General features: G+C 45.8%; 1 long non-coding RNA gene across 1 annotated transcript in view; it reads right to left on the bottom strand.

The window, feature by feature from the left end:
• The window catches only part of LOC128351720 (uncharacterized), a 33,471-nt gene extending 26,537 nt beyond the window's left edge, over positions 1-6,934 (bottom strand). The window contains exon 1 of the long non-coding RNA XR_008320005.1: positions 6,718-6,934. This is a non-coding gene — a long non-coding RNA (uncharacterized LOC128351720). The remainder of the gene's footprint in view (positions 1-6,717) is intronic.
• Positions 6,935-8,730: the final 1,796 nt, after the last annotated feature.

Here is an 8,730-nt window from a genome sequence, read left to right on the forward strand (position 1 = left end):
TGGTGTTTGTGTGTTTTGGAAGGAAGTTCAACATTCTTTTGTTCAGCAAACAGCACCCAGTAAGGCAGTGCATGCAGAAATGTACTTTTGTGTATAGATTATCCTTGCTAGATTGAGGAAGTTCTTAACATCCTAGAGAGGTATTATATTTATTTTTAATTAATTTTAATTAATTTTATTTGTACACTGACCCAAACTTCTGTCTCTGGGCAGTGTACATCAACATAAAACAAATTAGAACCTTAAAACTATTTAAAGCCACAAGTCTAGTTAAAGGTTTGGGTGAATAAATGTGTCTTTAGAGACTTTTTTAAAGTTGTCAGGGATGGGGAGGGTTTTATTTCAGCAGGAAGCACCTTCCAGAACCTTGGGGCGGCAACAGAGAAGGCCCGTCCCTATGTAGTCACTAGCTGAGCTCATAGTAACTACAGACGGACCTCTTCAGATGATCTCAAAGTATGGTGGGGGTCATACTGAAGAAGACCTTCTCCTAAATACCCTGGGCCTAAGCTGTTTAGGGCTTTATAGGTTATAACCAGCACCTTGTACTTTGCCCAGAAACGTATTGGTAGCCAGTGTAGTTATTTTAATATAGGAGTAATATGATATCTTTGAAATGATCTGAAGACCAGTCTGACTGCCAAATTCTGTACTAACTGCAGTTTCTGGACTATGTACAAAGGCAGCCCCCACATAGAGTGCATTGCAGTAGTCAGGTCTGGAGGTTACCAGCATATACTATTCTAAGATTGTTTATCTCAAGAAACAGATGCAGCTGGCATATCAGCCACAGCTGATAGAAAGCAGGTCTGGCCAACACATCAACTTGGGACACCACAGAGAGGTGTGAATCCAGAAGCAATCCCAGACTGCACACCAGTTCTTTTTGGGGAAGTGTGATCCCATCCAGAAGCAGCAGATCAGAATGGTTTCCACACAATAAGTAGCTCTGTCTTGTTTGAATTCAGTTTCAGTTTGTTATCCATCATCCAGCTCATCAGCACCTTCAGGAGGCATTTAGGCAGGTTATGCCTTCTTTTGCTGATGATATTGACGTGAAGAAATAGATTTGGGTGTCATCAGCATACTGATAACTCCCTGTACCAAATCTCCTGATAATCTGTCCAAGTGGTTTCATGTAGATGTTAAAGAACATTAGAGACAGTTGGAGCCCTGGGGGTGCCACATAGAAGTTCATGTTTTGAAGAAGAACTTTCTCCAAGTGAAACTATCTGGAATCTGCCAGAGGTAGGAGCAGAACCACTGCAAAGCAGTGCCTTCCACTCCCAACCCTCTCAAGATGGTTCCTATGGTTGATAGTATTGAAAGCCACTGAGAGATCCAAAAGGACCATCAGAGTCACACTCCCTATGTCAATTGTCAATTGGAGATTATCCATCAAAACAACCAACGCAATCTCCACCCCATTGCTCACCCAAAAGCCAGTTTGAAATCCATCTAGATCAGTGTTTCTCAACCACCGGTCCCTGGACCGCTGCCGGTCCCCGAAGGGTTGAGTGCCGGTCCCTGACTGGGAGTCAACCCCCCCCCCAACTGAAATCAAGGCACTCACTTCCTCAATTTTGCACATGGCACGGAAGAGGAAGAGTATCACGGAGGCATGGGACCCTTCTTGTGCCTTGCCTCCATGTGCTGCTAAGATCTTCCTACAGCTATCTTATTCCCTATCTTTACAGCTTCAAACTGTATGCGGTGCGGGGGCATGGAGGAAAAAGTATGGCAGTGGGCGCCACTTGAAGGGCTGCTGGTTCTTGCATGCTCATTGTTTGCAGCCAAAGGTTGGTTGATTGAAACCCAGCTGCCTGTTATGGTCGAGGCGCCTTGAGAGGGAACGCTGTTTCCCTCTTGCATCAGTGGGGCTTGCTTGTATGTTGTTTTCATTGGCCCCATGTAGCTTTTGAATTTTTCTAATGGCCCAACATCCCCTCTCCATTGAGTAATCACAAGCACCTCCACTCCAGACATACTGGAGACAAATTTGTTCACCCAGGCTTTTAGAGTCAGGGGTTCTCAACCTTGGGTACCCAGACGTTGGTGGACTTCTACTCCCATAATCCCCAGCCATAATGGCCAAATGCCATTGTTGTTGGGGGTTATAGGAGTTTAACTGAGGGACCCAAGGTTAAGAACCCCTAATATTCCATGTTTGCAAAAGATTCCAAATTTAATTATTTTAATGCTTATATTATTTTCATTCTAAACTGCCCAGAGATGCAAGTTTTGGGCAGTATAGAAGTCTGGTAGATAGATAGATAGATAGATAGATAGATAGATAGATAGATAGACTTGAAACCCCTTTACTAACTGCTGGTCCGGGAAACTGCGCATGAAGAATGTAGCGGTCCTTGAAACTCTGCACGAAGAATTTAGCGGTCCTTGACTCCAAAAAGTTTGAGAAACACTGATCTAGATAATCAGTTTCCTCCCTCACTGCCTGGAGCTGCCTGGATCACCCTCTCATTTACCTTGCTCAACCATGGAAAGTTGGGGCTATTCCCACGATCAGCCAAAATCGGGCTAGGGGAGCCTAGCCCGATTTTGGCTGATTGTGGGAGCCACCGGGCTCGCAAGTAAGCCCGGTGGCTCCCAGGTGGTCACCCGCCTAAATATCCCTCCCCCTAAAACTGGGTTTGCGGAGCGAGCACTCTGCAAACCCAGTTTTTTTAATCGTGAGTAGCCGCGGCTCCACACTGTGGCCACTCACAAGAAGACCCCTGGAGGGGAGGCAAAAAGCTGCCTCCCGGCTCCAGAGGTCTTGCCAGCATGCCCTGTGCATAACCTCAGCAGGGCATGCTGCAGCTTCTGGGGGCCAATCGGCCCCCACTCCCCCCAGCCCCCACTGGCTCTGTCACGGAGCTGGCAATCGTGTGGGCGGCTGATCCAGCCACCCAGGGCTCCCTCCCCGCTCAGCTCACCAAACCGGGTCTCACCGATCATGAGACCTGGCTCCTAGTATTTTAACCAAAAAAATATCCTTGTGTGATCAGGCTAAGTGTCCATCTAGTCCAATCTTCTATGGCTTGTTACATGCTTCTGGGAAGCTTAAAAGAAGGACATGAAGGCAACAGACCTTCCTGGCTATTTGCTAGGGCTGTGACCCAAGGAAAGTATCAATACTGAATTAGCTATGATTCAATACATTAATTATTACATCCTGTTGATAATGCATTTGGGAAGATGCATCAAATTGAGCAGATACAAGATTGATTTGAGGCATTGGTTGTTTTTTAAAAAATAATAATAATTGGATGCATTGTTAGGGGAATGGAGAGAGCTTGCATGAAATATTGAATCTTCCACACAGGCAACTGAAGTGGTGGCACTTTAATTTGCTGCCTTTTCCCTATAGACTTGCACCAAACTCTAAAATATATTATGACTCCCCCAAAGTGTCTTTCCTCTCCCTTCAAAACACTTTAAGTGCAGAGTTGCTCCTGAAGCTGCACCCCTGACCCTGGGTAAGGAAGCAATGTAATGATGGTGAGTCTTTGCATCAGTTCATTACTGGGGGGGCGGGGGGGATGACAGCCATTCCCTATAGTTACAGAGAGTAGCCATTTGTTTCCCTGGGAATGCACTGGGCAACAGATACAAAGCCATGAGGTTGCTTCTTTAACTGGTGATTGTGGGGCAGGTCTACAGAAAGGCAGCTAATTTCCATGCGGAAGATGGAAGAGAGCTTGCCTCGGGTTTGTTTTGTTTTATTTAGCAAATGTATATAGCACCTGTAACTAGGTCTCAAGGCAGTTTACAATTGATTAAAATATCTATAAACATTAAGATCGGTTAACACAATTATAATCAGATTTTAAAAACCAACTAAAAATCTGACTGAACAGGTGTGTCTTCAGTGCCTTTCTGAATGTCATCAGAGATGGTGCAGCTCTAACTTTAATAGAGAGTACATTCCACAGTCACAGAGAAACTACAGAAAATTGAATCACCATCAGACAAGTCATTAGTAACCAAAAATGAACTTCCTTTGACTTTCATAGTTGGTGACAGAATTCATGACAAAGAAGGTGTTCTCTTAAGTACCCTGGGCTCAAGCCATTGAAGGCTTTATAGGTAATAACTACCATTATGTATTTGGTCCAGAAACATATTGGCAACCAGTGTAGTTATGTTAAAACAGGAGTAATATGGTCTCTTTGGGTTTTAGGTAAACTGCTCCCTCATCCCCACCAATATAGCTTGATACAATATAATGCTGGATCATATTAGATGAAAAGATGTCCAATGAGGCTTGCATTGCATCAATTCCTATTATTGACTCGCCATATGGCCTGATGCAATACATAGCCCTACGTTTAGTTCCTACATTTGAAGTTTAGAATATTCATAGAGATTCTATTTAGCTGTCCTGGCTAATAACCATTGATAAATATGTTTTAAATATGGGTCTCTCTCTTCAGCCATAAGCTACAGCTGAAATTACCGTATTTTACGGACTATAAGACGCTACGGACTGTAAGACGCACCTTAATTTTAACCCAGTTTTTCAGAGTTTTCGAGCTTTTCTTCTCCTCTCGCCTCCATCTCCCCTCCAAGCCCTCCCACCGCGCCCCGCTCTGTCCTTTCCCTCCTTCTGCCAGCAGCAGCGAGCCCACGTTGGTGACCCACCGTGGCGGCGGCTGCTGCTGGTTGTTGCTCATCACGGCTGCCGGCGGGGCCCGCCCGGGACCTCCTTCTCCACTTCCTCTTGTGCTTCTGGTGGCTCCTGCGGGCTGGCGCTCACCTGCGCGGGCTCGTCTCCGGGTCGGGCCCCACGTCCCCTCAGAGGGCGGTGGCGCAGCAGCCTCCCTCACTGCAGCAGCATCGGGGCGACAACCAGAGGGAGCCCAGGGAGGGGGGCGGCAGGCGGGCTGACTAGGCCGCTCCCGGCAGGCCCCGGCGAGAGAGGAAGGGAGGTGGTAAGCGAATCCTCCCTGCTTGCCCTTCCTCCTCCTCCCCCCTCTCTTTCCCAACAAGCCCTAAACTTCCAACTTCTCCCCAGCTCCGGCCGCACAATCCAACATAGCAGGGAGTGAGGAGCGGATGAGACCAAGCAGCGCGAGTGGAGAGGGGAGGACGGGGCTAGAGGCGAAGCAGCCGGTACAGGGAGCAGCAGCAGCAACAGCATCAAGCTTTTCACAGAAGGGCCCGTCCGCGCCTTTGCTTTCCCCTCCGCCCTCCCTCCTTTTCCAGAGTATAAGACGCACCTGAATTTGGACGAATATTTTTCGAGGAAAAAAGTGTGTCTTATACTCTGTAAAATACGGTAAGCTGCAGGCTTTCCCACAATTGTTTGTAACCTTTTCTTTAAATAAATCCTTGCAGTTCTTCATCACTAAAGAACTGTCTCAAGACCTTTTGCTTTTCTGCTTTCTCACCAAACTGGTTTTGTTTTGCTATTTGAAGACTGAACTGCCATTTTCCCCCTACAAAAAATATTCCATTTGAATCTATCCAGCCTGTTTAAAGAACCTGCTAAACTATTGTCCATTCACAATCTCCCCAGTCATATTGTACAACAGCTTTATCTGAAACAATGGGATTCTAAACTAGAATAATTTACTTTTCAGCCTATGCTTATTAAGGCCTAATTCTAAGTTCAAATGATGCCATCATTTGTTTGACATTTGTTTGACAGTCCAGAGGAATTACATCCACCTTGTAAACACACTGTAATCTCAAAGGACTCTATATCAGTGAAAATGAGTAAAGGTGTCAACTTCTAGTGACCACAGAGCCCTGTTGTTGTCTTTGGTAGAATACAGCAGTAGTATCATTTTATTTTGATTTTGCCTTGAATTCTTAAACAAAATTTACTTGTTTCAGTAGAACCTGCCCAAGTAATGAGTTTCTCTTTTTTAAAAAAGTTAATCAATATTCAATCCAGTTAAGGTGCTTTATTCCACCAACTAAAGCAGCATTTGATTAATTAATTGACCTAGTGCCGAGCAGCCATAGCATTTTGAATTTGCATTGCAATTTAAATTAAACACAATGATTTGTTCCACTGTGTCAAATTACTTTTTGCAAGGTGTCCTTGAGTTTGCCACATTTGTCAAATTCCAAATGTAAACAACACATGTTTAGTGGGTTTTTTGCAGCAATATTTACTAGCATACTTTTTTGCAATATTGTAAATTGTTTCAGTAGTAAAAGTTAAATGACATGTATGGCTAATGCCCCTTAAAAAGCCCTTGGATGGAAGACAGCATGTGTTAACTGCATTGCACATTCTTTGGATGTTTATGTTAAACCCACCCCAAAAGGTGAGAGTGGGAAGCAGCATTTAAATCCAACGTAAGGTGTGTTTGCACCCAGACCCCAAGGAGACATGGACACGTATACATTTTGGTGAAACTGGCCACTTAACTTTCCAATTGCAATGGAGTTGTTAGGCATTCAGCTGGGATTGGCACTCAACCCCCCCAACAGTGTGGACCCTCGCAGGTCAGCCACGCATGTGGCTGCCTTACCCTAAAACCTAGGGCACTGGCACCTTGGCTCGAGGCAACTTGGCCACCGTAAAGCGGGAACGCCCTTCTCAGCTGACCTAATGTCAGGTCCCTGCCGCCAGCGCCACCCCTCCGATGCTGTCCAGCCATACAGAAGGATGCCACCAACAGCAGGGTAGGAGTTGAGCTGCATCCCCGATCTGACAAGTTTCAGGGGATCAGCGCCTCCTATTTGAAGCCAAACGCTTACCTCAGGTGCTGCACCGATTATTCCCCAGTTTTCCACCGCACTGTACCTGCCAGCACATGACAAAGTGACCCGTGAATTACATGCAACTACACTTCTAACTAACTATGACCCCTGATATAGCCTGAGGCAGGCGAAAAAAGGAACACACCAACTGCCAATCAGGTGTATGCCCCCCAAATTCCTGCCCGGCCCCATAATGGTGACCAGCCAAGCCCAGTCTATATCCTAGGGTGGGAGGGAGGGTGCAACTCCAAGAGTCGGACTGGGCGGGCCTCTGCGAGCAGGCCAAAGGCCTGCTCTGGCCCCGCCCCCAGAGGAACGCCTGACCAATGGGAGACAGCTCCCAGTGTCACGTGCTCCTCCATAGGGGGCTGGGGCAAATGAGCCGCACTGCCTAGAGCGGCAGCGATCGGCTGACTTCTCAGCTAAGTAGTAAGAAAAACAAGACTATGTGGAAGTGTTATACAGCATGTTCCAGCCAGTAGGTGGTGCTAGCACTTGGTTGGAGTGGGGGCCCGGCCAGAAGGAGAGTTCCTGTTCAATTTGTTAGTTACTTTTGTACAATAAAGAAGTCTTTACCCTAATGGCTGTTGTCCTCTGTGTTTCTGTGCCAAAGACAATCTTCAGTACCAATCCAGCCAGGATCACAATATCATGCCAGGTAACTGGTAATGTGTAACAGATAGCAGGCTTTGTTACAAACCTGGAAGTCCTCAGTTGGAATCCCACCTGTACCATTTCAGCCTTAGCCCCCATCTGCTGTATGGAGACCATAATACTTCCTTACCTTACAAGGTTGCTGTAAGGATAACAAGATTAGACATGCACCATACTTTGAACACTCGAAAGCACAATGCCAGTGCTAATTATTATTATGAAAGTATTATGAAGCATTCACAAACTTAGCTTAGCAATAGTCAAGGCAGCCCACAATGTTCTTTCAATACTTCTGAACATTTCTTTGGCTTTGGTGAATCTCCAAAGGAGAGTTATGGCTAAAGCTGAAATTATGGATATTTTTACTGTACAGAGTGAACTGAAACCAATAAGATAAATGGGGCATTTTTCACACACGGCTTTTAGCTCACATCTCCTCCGGAATGGAGGGTGTGTGTTCACATATTGGCCAGATTTACCTCAATGTCCCTGCTAGCTATCAGGGAGCACTTCACACTTGATTTGAGTTTTTCATTGCACGTTAGAGTGTAGCCCAATTTATATCCAGGGTTTAAAAAACAACAACTTTTTGTGTCATTTTGTGGGGGCAATTGGACAGTCATCATAGCATAGTGGTTAGAGTGTTGGACTAGGGCTGGAAAGACCCGAGTTCAAATCCCCGTCAGAGTCACTCACTGGGTGACTCTGAGCCAGTAATTTATCTCAGCTTAACCTACTGTACCTCCCAGGGAGGCTATTCCCACGGTCAGCCGAAATCGGGCTATGGGACCCTAGCCCGATTTTGGCTGATCGTGGGAGCCACTGGGCTGGCAGGCAAGCCTGGTTGCCTCCCGGTGGTTAACCCGCCGAAGTACCAAGCTTCTGGGGGCCGATCAGCCCCTGCTTCCCCCAACACCAGCGGGCTCCGTTACGAAGCTGGCAGTCGTGTGGGGGGCCGGTTCAGCCGCCCAGAGCACACTATCTGCTCGTGTGTGGGGAGAGCGGGCTAAGCCTGCTCTCCCCGCTCACCCTTAGAAACCGGGTCTCACTGATTGTGAGACCCGGCTCAGGGTTTTTGTGAGGATAAAAATAACCATGTACACTGCCCTGAGCTCCTCAGAAGAAGAGTGGGATATAAATGTAAATACATTTATAATATACTATATTATATTTATAATATAATATAAAAAGTATATTATAAATACATTTATAATATACTTTTTATTATAATAACATTTATAATAAATACATAAAATAAAATAAAAAACTTTTAGTAAAGCTTTGCAGTAAACTTGCAGTAAATCCTGCTGTGTGAAAAATGTCCAGGTTAAAGGATTTGTTGGCCAAAAGCTATGT

This window comes from Hemicordylus capensis, chromosome 3, assembly GCF_027244095.1.
Source record: "Hemicordylus capensis ecotype Gifberg chromosome 3, rHemCap1.1.pri, whole genome shotgun sequence".
NCBI lineage: Eukaryota > Metazoa > Chordata > Lepidosauria > Squamata > Cordylidae > Hemicordylus > Hemicordylus capensis.